The following is a 24819-nucleotide window of genomic DNA, read 5'->3' on the forward strand; positions in this document are numbered from 1 at the left end:
TCCCCCCACACAATCCAAAGACGTGCAGTTTTGTAGGTTAATTGGCTTCGGTAAAATTGTAAATTAGCCCTAGTGGGTGTAGGATAGTGTTCAGAGTACGGGCTGATGGCTGGTCGGCGTGGACTTGGTAGGTCGAAGGGTTTGTTTCCACGCTGTATCCTCAAACTAAACTAAACCAGAGATGGGCACCGAATGCTGGAGTATCTCAGCGGGTCAGGCAGCATCTCTGGAGAAAATGGATAGGTGACGTTTGGGTCAAGACCCTTCTTCAGTCTAAGCTACATGCGTCCACAGTTGTTTAGTGTCAATTTGTCCAAATTTGTCCGAAATGGTAAATGGGCCAATTTGTTACACAACTTGCATCAAAGGGTCTCCAAATGCACTGAAGATGTTGTTTCAAACAAACAAGTGGTTTAGTTTAGGAGAGAAAACTGCCGAAGCTGGTTTAAATCGAAGGTAGACACAAAATGCTGGAGTAACTCAGCGGGTCTGGCAGCATCTCTGGAGAGATGGAATGGGTGACATATCGGGTCGAGACCCTTCTTCAGACTGATGTCAGGGGTGGGGGCGGGTCCCGCCCCCACCCCTGACATCAGTCTGAAGAAGGGTCTCGACCCGAAACGTCACCCATTCCTTCCCTCCCGTGATGCTGCCTGACCCGCTGAGTTACTCCAGCATTTTGTGTCTACCAGTGGTTTAGTTTAGTTTAGTGATACAATGTGCACACTAACACAGGCCCTACGGCCCACCGAGACTGCACCGACCAGCGATTCCCGCACGCTAACACTGCCCGAAACACACTGGGGTCAATTTTACATTTGTACCAAGTCAATTAACCCTGCAAGCCTGTACGTCTCTGGAGTGTGGGAGGAAACCGAAGATCTCGGAGAAAACCCACGCAGGTCATGGGGAGAACGTACAAACTCCGTACAGACAAGCACCTGTAGTCAGGATCGAACCCAGTCTCCAGCGCTGTAAGGCAGTAGTATCTCTACCGCTGCGCCACTGTGACGCCCGTATTTTTTAAAATGTGTTTCCCGCTCCCTCTCTCAAAGATAGTTCTCCCGAAGATAGACACAAAACGCTGGAGACACAAAACTCAACAGGTCCAGCAGGATATTTAGATTTTCAGACTTTAGGACATGAAACTGATATTGGGACGTCCGAAAAGGGACGTTTTCTAATCACTGATGTTTCTGTGCCTCTTAACATGCACTGACACTGAATGTACCACACAGTGTCCTGTCAATCTCCTGCTCCGTCCGCCATCCCAAGACATTGCAGAGAATTGTAGACGTGGCAAAGACCATCACACAAACCAACCTCCCTTCAATAGACAATAGGTGCAGGAGGAGGCCATTCGGCCCTTCGAGCCAGCACCGCCATTCAATGTGATCATGGCTGATCATTCTCAATCAGTACCCCGTTCCTGCCTTCTCCCCATACCCCCTGACTCCGCTATCCTTAAGAGCTCTATCTAGCTCTCTCTTGAATGCATTCAGAGAATTGGCCTCCACTGCCTTCTGAGGCAGAGAATTCCACAGATTCACAACTCTCTGACTGAAAAAGTTTTTCCTCATCCCAGTTCTCAATGGCCTAACCTCACACTTATCCTCATTAAACTGCATCTGCCATGCATCCGCCCACTCACACAACCTGTCCAAGTCACCTGCCATCAACTTGACTTCATAGTGTTGTACTTCGTGGTCCGGTATCTGTTATACCTTTGTTATGACTCTGGGCGGACCACCTGGAACCAGAGTGACCACCACATCACCTCATTCTCTTATATACACGTTACCACACAGGCAAACAAAGTAGTCCTTGTGATACAACAAAGTAGTCCTTGCAATATCACAACACATAGAAACATAGAAAATGGGTACAGGAGTAGGCCATTCAGCCCTTCAAGCCAGCATCACCATTCAATATTATCATGGCTAACATCCAAAATCATTCAAAATCTGTTCCTGCTTTCTCCCCATATCCCATGATTCCGTTAGCCCTAAGAGCTCTATCTAACTCTCTCTTGAAAACATCCAGCGAATTGGCCTCCACTGCCTTCTGTGGCAGAGAATTCCACAGATTCACAACTCTCTGGGTGAAACTAATGGGCTAATTCAGCTCCGATAACTTATGAACTCCATCTACACCTCGCGCTGCCTCGGCAAGACCAGCAGCATAATCAAGGACCAGTCTCACCCTGACCACTCCCTCTTCTCCCCTCTCCCATCAGGCAAGAGGTACAGAAGTGTGGAAACACACACCTCCAGATTCAGGGACTTTTTTTTCCCCAGCTGTTATCGGACAACTGAACCATCCTATCACAACCAGAGAGCGGTCCTGACCTCCCATTTACCTCATTGAAAACTTTTGAACCTTTGGTGATTAATTAGCTACATACACCGATCAGCTAAAACATTATGACCACTGACTGTTCACTTGCTGCCTAATATATCCCACTCCTTAACAGGTGCCATTGCAACAAGATAATCAATGTTAATCACTTCGTCTAGACGAAAACAAGTGAATAACATTGATTATCTTGTTGCAATGGCACCTGTCAAGGGGTGGGATATATTAGGCAGCAAGTGAACAGTCAGTTCTTGAAGTTGATATGTTGGATGCAGGAGAAATGGGCAGGAGTAAAGACCTAAGCGACTTTGACAAGGGCCAAATTGTTATGGCCAGACGACTGGGTCAGAGCATCTCTGAAACGGCAAGGCTTGTGGGGTGCTCCCGGTCAGCAGTGGTGAGTACCTACCGACAGTGGTCCGAGGAGGGACAAACCGGTGACAGACAGGGTGTTGGGCGCCCAAGGCTCATCAATGCGCGAGGGCAACGAAGGCTATCCCGTCTGGTCCGAACCGACAGAAGGTCGACTGTGGCACAAGTCACAGAAAATGTTAATGGTGGTCACGGGAGGAATGTGTCACAATACACAGTGCATCGCACCCTGCTGCGTATGGGGCTGCACACGGAGGACCAACAGCATATCAGGCAGGTGGTCATAATGTTTTGGCCGATCGGTGTATGTGAAACTTCCACTAACATTTAAGTCATCATTAAGTTTATCCATGTCAAACAGTTGGACAATTGAATGTAAGAAATGGAAGCTGGAGGTTGCCATTCGGCCCCTCATGCCTGCAAGAATGCGAGGTGAATGATCATAGACCGGCGACAGAAACTCTCTTCCTCTGTCCACAGATGCTGCCAGACCAACTGAGCATTTCCCAGCATTTTCTGCTTTCATTTCAGATGTTCAACTTTCCCAGTTTTCGTTTCAGTTTTGAAAGGCCTTTGTTGCCGAGGCATTGAAAGAATGTAGGCGTGTTTTCTAAGATAGCTGCGTGGTTTGGAACATGCAACACGCTATTCAGTGTTGTGGCCTCGTAAAACCCCGCAGAGAGGCCACAATTGCGAGGTTATTGTCAGGCGAAGGCCCAATGTTCTCCACGCCACAAATTGCCAATTAAATTGGAATTCAGAAGATAAAAGAAAGCAATGTGCGAGGGAACATTCCAGAAAATCCAAGAATTGCTCAGAAGGGGTTGAAAGTTGCCTTCGGCGTGTGAATGGGGGTGTAGGCAAGGCTGGAAGGGCAGGGAGGGGTTAGACACAGTGATAGTGAGCAGTAACATTCACTGCAATAACCAGAGGCATTCATTGTATCGACCATCATTGTACCTTTAGGAGGGATTTCTTTAGTCAGAGGGCGGTGAATCTGTGGAACTCATTGCCACAGACGGCTGTGGAGGCCAAGTCAGTGGGTATTTTTAAAGTGGAGATTGATAGACTCTTGATTAGTGCGGGTGTCAAGGGTTATGGGGAGAAGGCAGGAGAATGGGGTTGAGAGCGAGAGTTAGATCAGCCATGATTGAATGGCGAAATAGGCTCGATGGGCCGAATGGCCTAATTCTGCTCCTATCACTTATGACCTTATGAAAACCACACAGTCCAGTGATTTTTACAGGATCGTGGCTGGGTTGATTCAGCCCAGTCTGAATTGGCCCATTGGATCGATTGCAATAGGCAATAGGTGCAGGAGGAGGCCATTCGGCCCTTCGAGCTAGCACCGCCATTCAATGTGATCATGGCTGATCATTCTCAATCAGTACCCCGTTCCTGCTTCTCCCCATACCCCCTGACTCCGCTATCCTTAAGAGCTCTATCTAGCTCTCTCTTGAATGCATTCAGAGAATTGGCCTCCACTGCCTTCTGAGGCAGAGAATTCCACAGATTCACAACTCTCTGACTGAAAAAGTTTTTCCTCATCTCCGTTCTAAATGGCCTACCCCTTATTCTTAAACTGTGGCCCCTGGTTCTGGACTCCCCCAACATTGGGAACATGTTTCCTGCCTCTAATGTGTCCAATCCCTTAATAATCTTATATGTTTCGATAATCATGTATGGTCTTTCCGTTGACTGGTTATAAACCAGCATCTGCAGTTGCTTCCTACATGCTTCTGAAGAAGGGTGCCAATCTGAAACGTCACCTATCCATTTGCACCTGAAAATGCTGCCCGACCCGCTACGTTACTCCAGCACTTTGTGTCTATCTTCGGTATCTGCAGGTCATTTTTATTCAATGTCTCTGTATCCTGTTTCCAACACATTCTTCCACATTTCTCTTCTATCTAGACACCAAAATGTTTTTCACTTGTCAAGCTTGGGTCAAAACTCCATTACTGCTCTCAAACCTCCCCTCACAAAACGTCCACTCAGTCCACAGTAACATATACAATAGATGCAGGAGGAGGCCATTCGGCCCTTCGAGCCAGCACTGTCATTCAATGTAATCATGGCTAATCATCCACAATCTGTACCCCGTTCCTGCTTTCTCCCCGTACCCCTTGATTCCTTTAGCCCTAAGAGCTAAATCTAACACTCTCTTGAAAACATCCAGTGAATTGGCCTCCACTGCCTTCTGCGGCAGAGAATTCCACAGATTCACAACTCTCTGGGTGAAGAAGTTTTTCCTCATCTCAGTCCTAAATGGCCGACCCCTTATTCTTAAACTGTGGCCCCTGGTTCTGGACTCCTCCCCAACATCGGGAACATTTTTCCTGCATCTACCCTGTCCAAGCCTTTAAGAATTTTATATGTTTCTATAAGATCCCCTCTCATCTTTCTAAATTCCAGTGAATACAAGCCCAGTCGAACCTGAAACCAATGAACTGCCTGCTGTCTTTCAACTATCCTGCACATAAATTTATATTGGACATGGCAATTGTACAACACACCTAAGTCAATAATGTATCCCTGCTGACTGAGAGAAGGTTGGGAAACATAATGGATCCGGTGGGAATGGAAGGGACAGAAATTGGTCTTGTCCCCCAGTACATTAATAAAGACTTTTGACATTTATATGACCTTAATTTCCTTTAGAATTTCAAGGCCACTCAATAGTGTTTCTGGAAGTACATAAATGAGTTTTACTTACTGCCTCACCAAAGAATATCACAGTCCGAGGCCAACCAGTGATCAACCGTACACTAGTTAGAGTCGTAGAGTGAAAACAGGCCCTTTGGCCCAACTTGCCCACACTGGCCAACATGCCTCAGCTACACTAGTCCCACCTGCCCGCGCTTGGTCCATATCCCTCCAAACCTGTCCCATCCATGCACCTGTCTAACTGTTTCTTAAATGTTGGGATTCTCCCAGCCTCAACTACCTCCTCTGGAAGCTTGTTCCAGACACCCACCACCCTTTTTGTGAAAAGGTTACCCCTCGGATTCCTATTAACTCTTTTCCTCTAATCTTGGCAACATCCTCGTAAATCTTCTCTGTACCCTTTCCAGCTTGAAAATATCCTATCCAACATACACACTCGGAACAATTTACAGAAGCCAATCAACCGACAAACTTGCACGTCTTTGGAGTGTGGGAAGAAACCGGAGCACCCGGAGAAAACCCACGCGGTCACAGGGGGGAAATGCACAAACTCCATGTAGACAGCACCCGAGATCAGGATTGAACCCGTGTCTCTGGCGCTGGGAGGCAGCAACTCTACCGCTGCGCTACCGGGCACTGACCCAAGGAAAAGTTTCTCAGTCTTCATAAATCTTTAACGCACCAACTTATTGACAGCTGGATCTTCTGAACAATCTGGAGAGCAAAAACTTGAATTAAAGTGAAGCAAAATTGTAAGGAATTGCTTTGAAGGAAATATCATTTGACATTTCCGGCTCTGTTGAAGTCCATCATAAATACTACAGTAGCTAAGCGGTTAAATTGAATCATAGAATTCCCAAAACTTGCGTTGGGCTTGCCAAGATAAAACTTACAGGAAAAGAATGTTCCTTGTTTGTGTTTCATTTTAACACCAAGATCACTTACATTCACTCACTGTGAGAGGGGAAAACCACCAACATGCTTAGAAACAAAAATACAGGCCGTCAAGTTGAGACCGCAAACGGCTGCCAAATAATGAAGAGACCGCAATGAGTAGAGTTCCAATATTAATATTAATTTCAGAGGCTCCTGTGGAAGCAAAGCTAGCCTTCCCTGGAACACAGTGATCTCCACAACATGCCAGCTGAAAGGCTTGGATAGAGTGGATGTGGAGAGGAGGCTTCCACTAGTGGGAGAGGCCATAGCCTCAGAATAAAAGGATGTGCCTTTAGAAAGGAGATGGTGGTGAATCTGTGGAATGGGTGACGTTTCGGCTCGGGACTGAAGAAGGGTCCCGACCCGAAACGTCACCCATTCCTTCTCTCCAGAGATGCTGCCTGTCCCGCTGAGTTACTCCAGCATTAAGGTGTCTACCTACGGGTTTGTAGGCTTGGTATAATTGTAAATTCTCCCCCGTGTGTGTAGGGTAGTGTTAGTGTGCGAGGATCGCTGGTCGATGCGGACTTGGTGGGCTGAAGGGCCTGTTTCTGCACTGTTTCGCTAAAACCATGGATAGGGCAGGTTTGGAGGAATATGGGGCAAACACAGGCAGGTGGGACTAGTGTAGCTGGGTCATGTTGGCCAGTGTGGGCGAGTTGGGTCGAACGAACGGCCTGTTTCTGCACTGTATCACTCTATGACCCTATAACTAAAGCAAGAATCATACACAATCAAAAATGTTTCAAAGTGGTTGAAGCCACTGCTTTATTCATGAACAAGCTGGGTTTATTAATAATCCTGTTAACATAATAAATACATATACAGGTTCTAAATGACACCTAAATGATACAGTTGTCAACACTATGTTTCCTGGTGGGTTGTAATGCTTCCACCCAAGGGCTTGTTGCAACATCAAATATTTAAAAGTAACCTACTTACACCAAGAGTGGTGGGTATGTGGAACGAGGTGCTGGAGGAGGTGGTTGAGGCAGGGACTGTCACTATGTTTAAGGGACATTTGGACAGATACATAGGCCAGGGTAGGATTATGAGCAGGTGGGACTAGTGTAGATGGGGCAGGTGGGACTAGTGTAGATGGGGCAGGTGGGACTAGTGTAGACGGGGCAGGTGGGACTAGTGTAGACGGGGCAGGTGGGACTAGTGGAGATGGGGCAGGTGGGACTAGTGTAGATGGGGCAGGTGGGACTATTGTAGATGAGGCAGGTGGGGCTAGTGCAGATGGAGCAGGTGGGACTAGTGTAGGTGGGGCAGGTGGGACTATTGTCGTTGGGGCAGGTGGGACTAGCGTAGATGGGGCAGGTGGGACTACTGTAGGTGGGGCAGGTGGGACTAGCGTAGATGGGGCAGGTGGGACTAGTGTAGATGGGGCAGGTGGGACTAGCGTAGATGGGGCAGGTGGGACTAGTGTAGGTGGGGCAGGTGGGACTAGTGCAGGTGGGGCAGGTGGGACTAGTGCAGATGGGGCAGGTGGGGCTAATGTAGATGGGGCAGGTGGGACTAGTGTAGATGGGGCAGGTGGGACTAGTGTAGGTGGGGCAGGTGGGGCTAGTGCAGATGGGGCAGGTGGGGCTGGTGTAGGTGGGGCAGGTGGGGCTAGTGCAGATGGGGCAGGTGGGGCTGGTGTAGGTGGGGCAGGTGGGGCTAGTGCAGATGGGGCAGGTGGGACTAGTGTAGGTGGGGCAGGAGGACTAGTGTAGATGGGGCATGAACTCGTTGGGCCAAAGGGTCTAAACTAAACTAAACTAAACTCAGTCCTTGGCCAGATGTAACTCATTGAAAATCCAGATGTGACTAATTGCGGCATTATTTGGTGATTTTTAAAAAAAGATTAACAGTCAGCATGTGATCCAAAAGCTCATATTTACTTGCAAGTGCTTTGATCTTTTCATGCACTGGCTGGTGAAACATTAGGATAAGAGGTGAAGTTTTCCTTTGGTTTGATCATTGTGGGTGGTTTGCTGCTCTGATCTACTGAGTGTTTGAATGATATTGTGTATTGGTGGCTGTCTGTGGCCAAGGCGGACTCCTACTGCTAGGGTTGCCAACTTCCTCGCTCCCAAATACGGGACAAGGTCCCGCGCCCCCCCGCCACGTGACCTCACCCAGCCAGCGGCCACGTGCTCCCGCTGGCTGGGTGAGGTCACGCGGGGCGGTGACGTCACCATGTCCCTTATTTGGGAGTGAGGAAGTTGGCAACCCTACTAATACAGAGACGACGGCGGTCCCGTACGGGACAAACTAATTTAGCCCAAAAGACCTGTAGATCTAGATTTAGAGATACAACGCGGAAACAGGCCCTTCGGCCCACCGAGTCCGTGCCGCCCAGCTATCCCCGCACATTAACACTATCCTACACACACTAGGGACAATTTTTTTTACACATTTACCCAGTCAATTAACCTACAAACCTGTACGTATTTGGAGTGTGGGAGGAAACCGAAGATCTCGGAGAAAACCCACGCAGGTCACGGGGAGAACGTACAAACTCCGTACAGATGGCGCCCGTAGCCAGGATCGAACCTGAGTCTCCGGCGCTGCATTCGCTGTAAGGCAGCAACTCTACCTCTGCGCCACCGTGCCGCCCTAACATGGGACAGTTGGCAACCCTAGTTACTGCCCACCCCATGCGTGCCATTGAGAGAGAGAGAGAGAGAGACACACAGAGAGTGGTGTTGGGTTCCCTGCAAGACCCACTCCTGTCTATGTGATGGTGGTACCACTTTTTCCTGCTCGTTTCTGCAGAACTGGATAGAGTGGATGTGGAGAGGATGTTTCCACTAGTGGGAGAGTCTAGGACCAGAGGCCACAGCCTCAGAATTAAAGGATGTTCCTTTAGGAAGGAGATGAGGAGGAATTTATTTTGTCAAAGGGTGGTGAATCTGTGGCATTCTTTGCCACAGAAGGCTGTGGAGGCCAAGTCGATGGATATTTTCAAGGCAGAGATAGATAGATTCTTGATTAGTTCGGGTGTCAGAGGTTATGGGCGGCACGGTGGCGCAGCGGTAGAGTTGCCGCCTTACAGCGAATGCAGCGCCTGAGACGCAGGTTCGATCCTGACCACAGGCGCCGTCTGTACGGAGTTTGTACGTTCTCCCCTTGACCTGCGTGGGTTTTCTCCAAGATCTTTGGTTTCCTCCCACACTCCAAAGACGTGCAGGTATGTAGGTTAATTGGCTGGGCAAATGTAAACATTGTCCCTAGTGTGTGTAGGATAGTGTGAATGTGCGGGGATCGCTGGGCGGCGCGGACCCGGTGGGCCGAAGGGCCCGTTTCCGCGCTGTATCTCTAAAAGAAAATCTAAAAGGCAGGAGAATGGGGTTGAAAGGGAAAGATAGATCAGCCATGATTGAATGGCAGAGCGGGCTTGATGGGCCGAATGGCCTAATTCGGTTCCTATCACTTACGAACATATGAACTGATGAAAATTTAACTTGTTTTGCAAAAGTCAGGAACTCTGGGAGGTAGACTGTGTACAAGGAAACCTGTGGAGGAAGGAACTGCAGATGCTGGTTTACTCTGAAGATAGATGCAAACTGCGGCATGGTGGCGCAGCAGTAGAGTTGCTGCCTTACAGCGAATGCAGCGCCGGAGACTCGGGTTCGATTCTGACTAAGGGCGCCGTCTGTACGGAGTTTGTACGTTCTCCCCGTGACCTGCGTGGGATTTCTCCGAGATCTTCGGTTTCCTCCCACACTCCAAAGACGTGCAGGTTTGTAGGTTAATTGGCTGGGCAAATGTAAAAATTGTCCCTAGTGGGTGTAGGATAGTGTTAATGTGTGGGGATCGCTGTGCGGCGCGGACCCGGTGGGCCGAAGGGCCTGTTTCTGCACTGTATCTCTGTATCTGTATCTGTATCAAAACGCTGGAGTAACTCAGCGGGACAGGCAGCGTCTCTGGAGTGAAGGAATGGGTGACGTTTCAGGTCGAGACCCTTCTTCAGACTCAAACCTCTCTGACTGAGTGGTCTGCCATTTGATCCTACTCCCTAAAACCACTTCAGTAACAATATTTTCTTAATGTAAGCTCCAAGAGATATTTTTTCATATAAATATAACGACGACTAAAGAGTTTATGTTGCTATTAGGTGAATAAATAAAGACTAAAAATCACCTCAATCCCCTGGAAATATCCATTCCACTGGAAGTAATTAGTGCAATATCCTTATGGTTCAGCTGAATAAATAAATCTGACAGAAACTGAACTCGATTGTGCACAACTAGACAGGCACTTCAGAGTGAAGCCTTTTTTGAAGAAAGGCACAATCTTTTGTTGTTTTTCTGGCCAAAAAAATTAACTTCATTGCTTTTATTTAAAAAGATGCTTTAAAAAGTGTATCACCCGACTCCATCCACACCTCACGCTGCCTCGGCAAGGCCAGCAGCCCAGACCATCACACAAACCAACCTCCCTTCCATTGACTCCATCTACACCTCACGCTGCCTCGGCAAGGCCTCAGCATAATCAAGGACCAGTCTCACCCTGGCCACTCCCTCTTCTCCCCTCTCCCATCGGGCAAGAGGTACAGAAGTGTGAAAACGCACACCTCCAGATTCAGGGACAGTTTCTTCCCGGCTGTTTATCAGGCAACTGAACCATCCTATCAACAACCACAGAGCAGTGCTGAACTACTATCTACCTCATTGGAGACCCTCGGACTATCCTTGATCGGACATTACTGGCTTTACCTTGCACTAAACGTTATTCCCTTATGTATCATGACATTGTAAATGGCTTGATTGTAATCACGTATTGTCTTTCCGCTGGCTGGTTAGCACGCAACAAAAGCTTTTCACTGTACAATAGACAATAGGTGCAGGAGTAGGCCATTCGGCCCTTCGAGCCAGCACCACCATTCAATGTGATCATGGCTGATCATTCTCAATCAGTACCCCGTTCCTGCCTTCTCCCCATACCCCCCTGACTCCGCTATCCTTAAGATCTAGCTCTCTCTTGAATGCATTCAGAGACTTGGCCTCCACTGCCTTCTGAGGCAGAGAATTCCACAGATTTACCTGAAGATGATCCAAGAAGATTTAAATAAATGCATTGTCCACAAACCTGTTCAGTTCCGTTCAGTTTAGTTTATTGTCACGTGACAATAAATTAAACTGAACGGAACTGAACAGGTTTGTGGACAATGCATTTTATTAAAATCTTCTTGGATCATTTGGGTCTAGTTTTCCCAGGAATATGTGACCAGGATTGTTGTAATGCAAAGCAAATGGCAGGATGTGTAGGAAGGAACTGCAGATGCTGGTTTAAACCGAAGACAGACACAAAAAGCTGGAGTAACTCAGCGGGACAGGCGGCATCTTTGCAGAAAAGGAATAGGTGACGTTTCGAGTGAAGAAGGGGCTCGACCCGAAACACCACCTGTTCCTTTTCTCCAGAGATGCTGTCTGACCCGCTAAGTTACTCCAGCTTTTTGTGTCTGTCTTCAGGATGCTACCCACTGGGTATCTTACCCCAGGGGTCCACACTGACCAACAAGTTTCATCTACACTAGTTCCATCTGCCCGCGTTTGGCCCATATGCTTCTAAACCTGTCCCATCCATGTACCTGTCCAAATGTCTTTTTAAACGTTGTGATAGTACCTGCCCCAACTACCTCCTCCGGCAGTTCGTTCCATAGGCCCTTCGTGTAAAAATCTTTTTTTTAATTTAATTTTTTTAGAGATACAGCGCGGAAACAGGCCCTTCGGCCCACCGAGTCCGCGCCGCCCAGCGATCCCCGCACATTAACACTATCCTACACCCACTAGGGGCAATTTTTACATATTACCCAGTCAATTAACCTACATACCTGCACGTCTTTGGAGTGTGGGAGGAAACCGGACCACCCGGAGAAAACCAACGCAGGCCACGGGGAGAACGTGCAAACTCCGTGCAGACAGCACCAGCAGTCAGGATGGAACCCGGGTCTCTGGCGCTGTGAGGTAGCAACTCTACCGCTGCGCCACCGTGCTGCCCTGAGTCGCCCAAACTGAGAAATGTTTAGGATAGAGGGCATATATGACAATTTTCCACCAGGGGCATGTTGGTGTATCTGTATGGAATTTCACAGTGCACAAATGAATTCTCCCAGTTCAAAGGATAAATAATATATATTTTTAACTTAATGATATATAATTTGTACTTTTAAAACTTTAATAAGAACCTGAAGGGCAACCTTTTACACAGTAGGCAGTGGGCATATGGAATAAGCTGCCAGAGGAGGTAGTTGAGGCAGGGACTATCACAACTTTTAAAAAACATTCGGACAGGTACTGTACATGGATAGACGCAAAAGCTCTGGATAGAAAGAATAGGTGATGTTTTGGATTGAGACCCTTCTTCAGACTGAATCAGGGGAGATGGAGATAAGGAAGGTTGAAGTGTGAAAGCGAGATATCAAAGGAGATGCCATGGAGAGCAGGAGGAATCACAGAGGGGGAGCAGCGAGGGAGGATGTTGCAGAACTCTCGTTGGAGAGAGGGGGAGAACTTCTTCAAAATTGGTAGACACAAAATGCTGGAGTAACTCAGCGGGTCAGGCAGCATCTCTGGAGAGAAGGAATAGGTGACGTTTCGGATCGAGACCCTTCTTCAGACTGATCTTCAAAGTAGTCAAACCTTGAGGAGATAGGATAAGTTTGGAGGGACATCGGCCAAACACACAGGCAGGTGGGAGTAGTGTAGATGGGGCACGTTGGTCAGCATGAGCAAGTTGGGCCGAAGGGCCTGTTTCCAGGCTGTGAGACTCTGTGACCAGGACTTCAAAATGGACGTCGTCGTTTCTGTAACTCTGCCTCTTTCTCTCTCAAATACATAGAAACACACAATCAAGAGTTTCTGGCCAATGTAAAGAAATTAAAAGAATACAAGCTTGCCCAAGAGAAGCATGGGCTTTCTTCAAACTTATGTCATTCAATAAAATGATATCTTGGGAGACCAAAGGGAAACGAATACATTTCCGTTATTGTGTTCTGGAAAATTCCATCAGATGAACTGAAACTTTGCAAATCTCGTGAAGACAGTCAAATGAAGCTTTTATGGTGGAATTTAAACAGCAAGGCTGAAATATGCAAGTTCTATCCATATTTCCCACAAACTATATTAAAAGTTTTAGTTATTGAGGTTAAAAAGAACATTTGATCTAAAATAGACACAAAATGCCGGAGTAACTCAGCGGGTCAGGCAGCATCTCTGGAGGGAAGGAATGGGTGATGTTTCAGGTTGAGATCCTTCTTCAGACTCAACCTGAAACATCACCCATTCCTTCTCTCCAGAGATGCTGCCTGTCCCGCTGAGTTACTCCAACATTTTGCGTCTGTCTTCGGTGTAAACCAGCACCTGCAGTTCCTTCCTGCACATTTTATCAAAATGTATTTTGAATTCCAATAACTTCTTAATCATTGTCGGGGGAGCTGCAGATGCTGGCTTGTTGCATGATCTTAATGATTACTTTCAGAAGTCTCTAAAGGTGGATAACCTCTGAAGAAGGGTCTCAAGTCTCGACCCGAAATGTCACCCGTTCCTTCTCTCCAGAGATGCTGCCCGTCCCGCTGAGTTACTCCTGCTTTTTGTGTCTATCGTCTGGATAATCTCAGGGCTGATTTACACGTTCTGATTTACGGCTGTTTGGTTTGCAAAAGTAAAGATCACGGATGTGTCCCGGGTTTTCCAGTGCTCGGAGCGAAGCTTTGAACATCCAGTTTTTGGTTTATTGTCATGGCGGGGGGAGGGGGGGCGAGGTCGGGGGCGAGGGAGGGGGGGGGCTGGTCACTCGATGAATCCCGTAAATCCTCGCGGGTTGAGATGGCAGCGTGGTTGGTGTATGTCAACCCGGAAGCCCACCGGACCACCTGGGGGAACTCCTTGCATTCAGAATGGACGGGGGGTGGGGAGGGGGGATTAGGGGATCAGGGAGCTCAGTTAATTTATGGCGTTCATCCTTGGAGATGTGTAAGGCACAGCAGGATCAGAGGAAGATAAATGGGAAGGTTTCAACCTCGGGCCTTGACCCCAGGGAGGTGCAGGAGAAGGAGCAAAGGGATAGAAGTGTCAAGAACACAAATCACTAAAAGATGGTGCAGGGGTAGAAAAAATATAATCAAAAAGGCAAGTGGAATCCGACATCGATCTCCAGAGGGCTGGAATTCAAGTGTGAGAAAAGGCTGCTTCAGTAGCCCAGGGCCATGGTCAGATGATGCAGTCTGTAGTATTGCTTCCAGCACCAAATACCATGTGTGTGTTGCCCTTGTAAGAAGGAACTTCCCTTACATTGACACCAGGGCACCCAGGGCCTAGTTTAGTTTCGTGTGGTTTAGAGATACGGCGCGGCCGCCATTGGTGGAGCGGGAGCACGTGGGCCGCTGGCCGGGTGAGGTCACGTGGGGCGCGGGGCGGTGATGTCACCCTCTGTCCCTTATTATGGGAGTGAGGAAGTTGGCAACCCTACTAATACGGGACAAGGGCCGTCCCGTACGGGACAGACTAATATAGCCCCAAATCCGGGATGTCCCGGCTAATACGGGACAGTTGGCAACCCTAGATGGAGTGATCCAAATCCCACCCCCTCTACTGCCTGACGCCATGCTCCCACTCCCAATGTGACTCTGCCAGGGCCTTGCTCTGGCAGCTGCCCAGCACATCTCCCACTGCCAGCAGAGCCAATGATCACTTCCATGTGCAGCACTACAAAACTATTTGGCTGAGCTAGCCAGGACTTGGGAGCTGCCAATGCAGGATCCCCCCAAATGTTAATCTGCAAGTCGAATCGGTAGTAAGGAAGGCAAACGCAACGCTAGCATCTATTTCGAGAGGGCTAGGACACAAAAACAGGGATGTAATAATGCTGAGGCTCTACAAGGCGCTGGTCAGGCCACATTTGGAGTACTGTGAGCACTTTTGGGCACCGTATCTGAGGAAGGATGTGCTGGCTCTGGAGAGGGTCCAGAGGAGGTTTACAAGGATTATCCCAGGAATGAGTGGGTTAACATATGATGAGCGTTTAGCAGCACTGGGCCTGTACTCGCTGGAGCTTAGAAGCACGAGGGGGGACCTCATTGAAACTTACAGAATAGTGAAAGGCCTGGATAGAGTGGATGTGGAGAGGATGTTTCCACTAGTGGGAGAGTCTAGGACCAGAGGGCACAGCCTCAGAATTAAAGGACGTTCTTTTAGGAAGGAAATTAGGAGAAATTTCTTTAGTCAGAGGGTGGTGAATCTGTGGAATTCTTTGCCACAGAAGGCTGTGGAGTCCATCAGTGGATATTTTTAAGGCAGAGATAAATAGATTCTTGATTAGTGCGGGTGTCAGAGGTCATGGGGAGAAGGCAGGAGAATAGGGTTAGGTGGGAGAGATAGATCAGCCATGATTGAATGGCGGAGAAGACTTGATGGGCCGATGGCTCTTCGGCCCACCGTGTCCGCACCGACCTTTGATTACGCATTAAACTACGATAGTATCCACAGGTCCACGGGTCACCCGAATGGCCTCCTCCTGCACCTATTGTCTATTGTCTATAATACCAGTAACTAAACTGCCGTACCATCCATACACTAGTTCTATCCTTCACTCACCAGGGACCATTTACAGAAGCCAATTAACCTGCAAACCCACACGTCTTTGGAAACCTGAGCACCCGGTGAAAACCCACGCGGTCACGGGGAGAAGGTACAAACTCCGTACAGACAGCGCCCGTGGTCAGGATCGAACCCGGGCGTCCAGCGCTGTGAGGCAGCGACTCCACAGCTGCCGCCAATCTGGTGTTTTTCAACTTCTATTTATTGAACTGCTCCCGGCTTAGACTCAGTAAGCCGCATGGGCCTTGTTTCCACACTGTACCTCTAAACTAAACTAAACTAAACTGAACTAAATAAACTAAGCTCTCAGTTCTTCAGTTTTATTCAGTGTAGTTCATCGTCACGTTTACCGAGGTACAGTGAAAAATATTTTGTTGCGTGCTAACCAGTCAGCGGAAAGACAATACACGATTACAATCAAGCCACTTACAGTGTACAGATACATGATAAATGAATAATGTTTTCTGCAAGGTAAAGGCAGGAAAGTCCGATCAAGGATAGTGCGGGCAGCATCAATGAGATAGATCGTAGTTCAGTGTAGGAAGGAACTGCAGATGCTGGTTGACACCGAAGATAGACACAAAAAGCTGGAGTAACTCAGCGGGACAGGCAGCATCTCTGGAGGGAAGGAATGGGTGACGTTTCAGGTAGAAGACCTGATACCCGTCCCTTCTGTCCAGAGATGCTGCCTGTCCCCGCTGAGTTACTCCAGCATTATGTGGCGATCATCAGACAGTAGTTCAGAACCGCTGTCGGTCCTGTTACCGTGAAACTGGTGGTGAGAGGCAGTAAAACCACCGCTGTGGCACCAGGAGCAGATCGCCAGGGGAAAGGACACTCGGTGTTGGAGGCCAAGGGAATGTGAAATTGGCCAGGGTATAAAATGGCGGAGGCAGTCCCAAGGGAGGGCCATGTTGCGCTGCGGATAAACACATCCAGCAGTTTCTGAGCAGTGCACTCCTACAAACAGGGAGTAAACACACATCTGTTCATCTGTTTCGGATTGAGGACGGATGCTTGCCAGCAACACACGAGGAATTTCCTGCACTAATTCCAAGCGAAGGTCTTCTACGCAGGCAGATGTGCCCGCAATTTAACATCTTATCCGAGAGCTAACACACACACTAGCCCTGAAGATTTCCACTTATTTATTCAGGCTTGCATTCATCGCCCATCCCTAATTGCCCTCAAACTGAGTTGGTGACTATATTGTCCGAGGAAGGGTCTCGAATCCGAAACGTCACTCATTCCTTCTCTCAGTGGATGCCGCCTGTCCCGCTGAGTTACTCCAGCATTTTGTGTCTCTCTTCAGGTGATTATATTAACTACACTGGTTTTACGAGGATGTTGCCAGGACTCGAGGGCCTGAGCTACAGGAAGAGGTTGAGCAGTCTAGGACTTTATTCATAAGGTGATCGGAGACTTACAAGGTCATAGTGATAGGAGACTCAGTGGGACGGGCAGCATCACCCCTTCATAAGGTCAAAAGGTCATAAGTGATAGGAGTAGAATTTGGCCATTCGGCCCATCAAGTCTACTCCGCCATTCAATCATGGCCGATCTATCTGACCCCATTCTCCTGCCTTCTCCCCATAACCCCTGACACCCGCACTAATCAAGAATCTATCTATCTCTTGCTTTTAAAAATATCCATTGACTTGGCCTCCACAGCCTTCTGTGGCAAAGGATTCCACAGACCCACTAACTTGTCCCGTATTAGGCCTGGGGGGCGCTGTAGGCCCGGACACTGTAGGCCCCGACACTGAAGGCCCAGACTCTGTAGGCCCGGACACTGTAGGCCCCGACACTGAAGGCCCAGACACTGTAGGCCCGGACGCTGTAGGCCCGGACAGTGTAGGTCCAGACAGTGTAGGCCCGGACAATGTAGGCCCGGAGGCCTAAGCGCCGCCTAACGGAGGTTGCATAGCAACCCGCCTCCCAGCCTGGGTGGCTGCCTTTGGTGGAGCGGGAGCCGCTGGCTGGGAGAGGTCACATGGGGCGCGGGGCGGTGACGTCGCCTTGTCCCTTATTTGGGAGTGAGCTAGTTGGCAACCCCTAACGCTAACACACTCAGAGACGACAGCAATGCCATAAACCAAAACTGACGTAATGTCATAAGAATTAAAACAAGTACTATGCACAAGAGTACGAGTTTGAAGCCAGATTATAAAACCCCAACAGGAATTTCCTAATGTGTAGGAAAGAACTGCAGATGCTGGTTTAAATCGAAGATGGACACAAAATGCTGGAGTAACTCAGCGGGACAGGCAGCATCTCTGGGGCGAAGAGTCTCGACACGAAACGTCACCCATTCCTTCCCACAAGCTGAGTTACTCCAGTATTTTGGTGCCAATCTAGGAAGAGCATAGAACCCAATAGTTAATCCAGATTCTAAATCTCAGTGAAATGAACGGAAAAGAGGGTTATGGAACGAGACAGGAAAGCTGTAAAATAAAGATTATAAAACCCTTGAATCATTTTATGTCGTTAAACTAGGTTACAGAACCCATCAATGAAGGCAAAATGCAAGGCCAAATTCGCAGACATTAAACAGAGTCCATTAGTAAGGCCATAAAACTAATAAAGAAGTAAACGGTAAAACCCTAAAAAACCCATCATCATGCCCAACATCAAGGGTATCACTTCCGCTCAGTCCACCTTGGCCTACGCGATCTCCCGGTCGCCAAACACCTTAACTCCCCCTTCCATTCCCACACTGACCTTTCTGTCCTGGGCCTCCTCCATTGACAGAGTGAGGCCCAGCGCCAATTGGAGGAACAGCACCTCATATTTCTCTTGGGCAGCTTACACCCCAACGGTGCGAATATAGGTCTCTCTAATTCCAAGTCGCCCTTGCTTTGCCTCTCTCTCTCTCTCTCCCTCCGTCCCTCCCCCACCCCAGTCGTCCTGCCAGTTTCATTGTTCGTATTCCTGTCTCCTCTGCAGCCAACAATGGACCATTGTGGGCCCTTTAGTCATTGGCTCCGGCTCTGATCTGTTCCATACCTTTCCATCCCCCTCCCTGGACCCTCAGTCGGAAGAAGGGTCTCGACCTGAATCTCAATCAGTACCCCGTTCCTGCCTTCTCCCCGTACCCCCTGACTCTGCTATCCTTAAGAGCTCTATCTAGCTCTCTCTTGAATGCATTCAGAGAATTGGCCTCCACTGCCTTCTGAAGCAGAGAATTCCACAGATTCACAACTCTCCGACTGAAAAAGTTTTTCCTCATCTCCGTTCTAATTGGCCTACCCCTTATTCTTAAACTGTGGCCCCTTGTTCTGGACTCCCCCAACATTGGGAACATGTTTTCTGCCTCTAACGTGTCCAACCCCTTAATAATCTTATACGTTTCGTTAAGATCTCCTCTCATCCTTCTAAAGATGCCCACGACACCTCAGGATGGCTCAACAGTTAGACCTGGCTTCCCAGAACAACCCTCTCCCCTCCCCCCCCCCCCCCCCCCCCCAATACCTGCTCTCACCACCTTCTGAAGAAGGGGCTCGACCCGAGAGGTCACCCATCCCTTCCCTCCAGAGATGCTGCCTGTCCCGCTGAGTTACTCCAGCATTTTGTGTCTGTCAGATTGTAAAAGACTAACAGCAGGGTTAAAAGACTAATAGCTGGGTTCAAAATAAATTGGAAAACGTCAAGGTGTCAATCAGATTATGCCACCCAACAGCAATAAAATAAAATCGCTGCCATAAAACTAATTACAACAACATTGCTCTGTTATGTTGAGCATTGAGTCACACAGCCTCTGACACTACCACAAACCAACACAGCTAACCGCAGTCAAACAATAACACTCACAAAGACACCAGCAATGCAGGCTGCAGTCTCCGAGAGTAGAAACACATAGCGCCCGAGTTCATCTGTTTTTTACCAGTGTTTGCATCCTTCCTCTTGCAATCTTTTCGCTGTTGGACTAAGGATCCAGTAATCCAGTCTGTCTTCATACTGTGGAGCATTACAAACTGGTTCAACGGCACTTCATCCCCATCAGGCAAGAGGTGTAGAAGTGTGAGAACGCACACCTCCAGATTCAGGGGCACTTTCAGAGGAACAGCACCTCATATTTTGCTTTGGCAGCTTACGCCCCAACGGTACGAATATTGACTTCTCCAACTCCAAGTCACCCTTCACGTTCCCTCTCCCACTTCACAGTTCTCTGAGCAGTCTGACTGTCCCCCGATTACATTTTATCACTGTGTAGGAAGGAACTGCGGATGTGGTTTAAACTGAAGATAGACGCAGAAAGCTGGAGCAACTCAGCGGGACAGGCAGCATCTCTGGAGAGAAGGGATGAGTGACGTTTCGGGTCGAGACCCTTCTTCAGTCTGAAGGAGGTTCTCGACCCGAAACGTCACCCATTCCTTCTCTCCAGAGATGCTGCCTGTCCCGCTGAGTTACTCCAGCATTTTGTGTCCATCTACAGCGCCTTCCCAGCTGTCATCACACAACTGAACCTTCCCATCACCAACTAAAGAACGGTCCCGACCTGCCATCTACCTCATTGGAGACCCTCGGACTATCTTTAATCAGACAGATTAATCTTGCACCAAACATCATTCCCTTTATACCGTATCTGTAAACTGTGGGCGGCCTGATATTGCAAAAAAAAAGGCCGCCCACAGGTTTAGTTTAGTTTAGTTTAATTCTGTTTTTTTGGCACATGTACCAAAACATCTTTTTGTTGTTGCGTGCTCTCCAGTCGGCGGAAAGACTATATGTACATTATTACAATCAGGCCGGCCACAGTTTACAGATACGGTATAAAGGGAATGACGTTTGGTGCAAGATTAATCGGTCCGATTAAAGATAGTCCGAGGGTCTCCAATGAGGTAGATGGCAGGTGGGGACCGTTCTTTAGCTGGTGACGGGAAGGTTCAGTTGTGTGATAACAGCTGGGAAGGCGCTGTAGATGGACACAAAATGCTGGAGTAACTCAGCGGGACAGGCAGCATCTCTGGAGAGAAGGAATGGGTGACGTTTCGGGTCGAGAACCTCCTTCGGACTGAGAGTTAGCGGAGAGGGAAGACACAGGGATAAGGAAGTGTAAGGTGAGAAAACGAAACATCAAAAGAGATGGATGTCAAGGAAAATTTATAATAGATCATTGTTAGCTAGAAGGTGACATCAAAGCAAACAGAGAAAAAATGTCAGACGGACACAAAAAGCTGGAGTAACTCAGCGGGACAGGCGGCATCTCTGGAGAGAAGGAATGGGTGAAGTTTCGGGTCGAGAACCTCCTTCAGACGTCTGAAGAAACATTACTCATCCCTTCTCTCCAGAGATGCTGCCTGTCCCGCTGAGTTACTCCAGCTTTCTGCGTCTATCTTCAGTTTAAACCACATCCACAGTTCCTTCCTACACAGTGATAAAATGTAATCGGGGGACTGTCAGACTGCTCAGAGAACTGTGAAGGGGGAGAGGGAACGTAAAGGGTGACTTGGAGTTAGAGAAGTCAATATTCATACCGCTGGGGCGTAAGCTGCCTAAGCGAAATATGAGGTGCTGTTCCTCTGAAAGTGCCCCTGAATCTGGAGGTGTGTGTTCTCACACTTCTACACCTCTTGCCTGATGGGAATGAAGTGCCGTTGAACCAGTTTGTAATGTTGCACAGTATGAAGGCAAACTGGATTACTGGATCCTTAGTCCAGCAGCACACACTGGTAAAGAAAAAGATGAACTCGGGTGCAGAACTAGTTCATATCATCCAAAAGTAAGGGTGTAAAATCTGATAACAGAGCACAGCAGTAAAGCAATAAAAAAGGATTATAGCGCCCATTATTCTGATCATAAAAACAAATTAGAAAACAAAGAGGAAAGTGAGATTAAAAAATCCAACCAAGGTGTAAAAGCAGACCGTGAAACCCAGGAGTAAAACTGTAAAATACAACATGATACAAAAAGCTGAAGTAACTCAGCGGGTCAGGCAACATCTCTGTAGAGGTGATGATTCAATAGACAATAGACAATAGATGCAGGAGGAGGCCATTCGGCCCTTCGAGCCTGTACGCACCGCCATTCAATGTGATCACGGCTGATCATTCTCAATCAATACCCCGTTCCTGCCTTCTCCCCATACCCCCTGACTCCGCAATCATTAAGAGCTCCATCTAGCTCTCTCTTGAATGCGTTCAGAGAATTGGCCTCCACTGCTCTCTGAGGCAGAGAATTCCACAGATTCACAACTCTCTGACTGATTCGGGTCGAGACCCTTCTTCAGACTCAGAATGAATGAATGAATGAATGAATAAATCGATACATAGAAATATAGAAAATAGGTGCAGGAGGAGGCCATTTGGCCCTTCGAGCCAACACTTGCATATTACCTAATGAATACTTTACTGTGACAAGTCGCAGTGGAACTCTTTGCTTGCATAATACCCAAGGTATGCAAAGAGTCGCCACGTAAAGGGCGCTGACAAAGTTACCAAGTAACCAGGGGAGAGTATCCCACTAGAGTCAGGGTAGAGGGGGAATGAGAGATATGGACGGTGACTTGGAGAGATTTAGAACAGAACAAATGAATGAAAGATATGCCAAAATGTAACGATGATAAAGGAAAAGAGGCTAACATGAAGTCTGGATCAGAGGGTATCAGCTGGATTAGAAGGTCAGGCGGAGTTGGAATATTTCCTCATGAACGCTGGAGATTGAGGGGAGATCCGATTGAAGAATATAAAATTATGAGGGGCGTAGATAAGGTGGACAGTCAGATCCTTTTCTCCAAATAAGGTCATAAGGAAAAGGAGCAGAATTAGGCCATTCGGCCCATCAACTCTACTCCGCCATTCAATCATGGCTGATCTGTCTCTCCCTCCTAACCCCATTCTCCTGCCTTCTCCCCACTACCCCTGACACCCATACTAATCAAGAATCGATCTATCTTTGCCTTAAAAATATTCACTGACTTGGCCTCCACAGCCGTCTGTGGCAAAGAATTCCACAGGTTCACCACCCTCTGACTAAATAAATTTCTCCTCATCTCCTTCCTGAAAGAACGTCCTTTAATTCTGAGGCTGTGACCTCTAGTCCTAGACTCTCCCACTAGTGGAAACATCCTCTCCACATCCACTCTATCCAGGGCTTTCACTATTCTGTACGTTTCAATGAGGTTCCCCCCCCCCCTCATTCTTCTAAACTCCAGCGAGTGCAGGCCCAGTGCCGACAAACGCTCGTCATAGGTTAACCTTTATCCTGTATCTGTACGCTGTGGATAGCTGGATAGTAATCGTGTATAGTATTTCCACTGACTGGATAGCACGCAACAAAGAAACTGTTCACTGTACCTCGGTACACGTGACAATAAACTACATTTTACTGAACTAAGTCACAGTCAATCCAACTCCTCTGACTCTGAAGAAGGGTCTCGACCCAAAACGTCACCCATTCCTTCTCCCCAGAGATGCTGCCTGACCTGCTGAGTTACTCCAGCTTTTTGTGCCTATCTTCAGCAAGAAATGTAAAGTTGGTCAGTCAAGTTCACAGGTAAGAGCAACAAAGTGGATTACAAAATCAAGTTGGCACGGTGGCACAGCGGTAGAGTTGTTGCCTTACAGCGCCGGAGATCCGGGTTCGATCCCGACTACGGGTGCTGTCTGTACGGAGATTGTACGTTCTCCCCGTGATGTTTCGGGCCGAGACCCTTCTTCAGACTGAGAGTCAGGGGAAAGGGAATTGAGAAACGGGAGATAGAGACGGTGACGTGGAGAGATAGACAATAGACAATAGACAATAGGTGCAGGAGGAGGCCATTCAGCCCTTCGAGCCAGCACCGCTATTCAATGCGATCATGGCTGATCACTCTCAATCAGTACCCCGTTCCTGCCTTCTCCCCATACCCCCTCACTCCGCTATCCTTAAGAGCTCTATCCAGCTCTCTCTTGAAAGCATCCAACGAACTGGCCTCCACTGCCTTCTGAGGCAGAGAATTCCACACCTTCACCACTCTCTGACTGAAATTTTTTTTCCTCATCTCCGTTCTAAATAGGACAAATGAATGAAAGATTGGCAAAAAAGTAACGATGGACAAGGAAACAGGCCATTGTTAGCTGTGGCCTAGGTGAAAACGAGTTACAGCCAATGAGACTCAACAAGACGACGTTGAAACTGGTACAACTTGGGTGGGGGAGGGATGGAGAGAGAGGGGATGTAAGGGTTACTTGAAGAGTGAAAAACCAGGTGATAAAATGTAACATTAAAAATATGAAATGGGATTATAAAACCTAACAGCAGGTCCATAAAACATAAAATATGAACACATATTATGTTGTAAAACCACACTGTAAAATCCAGTGAGGTCTCAACGCATATAAAACTTTTGTAAATCAGGATTAAATAGCTTTATGAAATAGTAGAAAACAGATTATAAATTGTACTATTGGTTTTACAAAACTGGACATTAATCCAAAAGCAGGTTATTTAATTGGATTATGCAACCCGAGTAGCATGGATAATAACACCCCATAGTAATCTTTGGATAAAACCCATCATTAAAGAATCATAAGGTACTGGAGTTGGACACAAAATGCTGGAGTAACTCAGCGGGTCAGGCAGAGTCTCTGGAGAGAAGGAATGGGTGACGTTTCGGGTCCATAGACAATAGACAATAGGTGCAGGAGGAGGCCATTCGGCCCTTCGAGCCAGCACCGCCATTCAATGTGATCATGGCTGATCATTCTCAATCAGTACCCCGTTCCTGCCTTCTCCCCATACCCCCTGACTCTGCTATCCTTAAGAACTCTATCTAGCTCTCTCTTGAATGCATTCAGAGAACCGGCCTCCACTGCCTTCTGAGGCAGAGAATTCCACAGATTCACAACTCTCTGACTGAAAAAGTTTTTCCTCGTCTCAGTTCTAAATGGCCTACCCCTTATTCTTAAACTGTGGCCCC

At 47.9% G+C, this 24819-nt stretch overlaps 1 protein-coding gene across 3 annotated transcripts in view; it reads right to left on the minus strand.

Annotated features, from left to right (window-relative positions):
• Positions 1-24819, minus strand: part of nrtn (neurturin) — a 92443-nt gene that overhangs the window by 13704 nt on the left and 53920 nt on the right. Inside the window, exon 1 of one of the 3 annotated variants that reach the window (XM_078423518.1) lies at positions 20430-20473. The exons of 1 other annotated variant lie outside the window; for it this stretch is intronic. The gene's annotated coding sequence lies outside the window, so the exon portion shown is untranslated. Of the gene's footprint in view, positions 1-19803; positions 19900-20429; positions 20474-24819 lie in introns of those variants that run through there. One more of the 3 variants, XM_078423517.1, reaches the window with a different exon arrangement.

The sequence above is a fragment of the Rhinoraja longicauda genome, chromosome 28 (genome assembly GCF_053455715.1).
Source record: "Rhinoraja longicauda isolate Sanriku21f chromosome 28, sRhiLon1.1, whole genome shotgun sequence".
NCBI classification, from domain to species: Eukaryota; Metazoa; Chordata; class Chondrichthyes; order Rajiformes; family Arhynchobatidae; genus Rhinoraja; species Rhinoraja longicauda.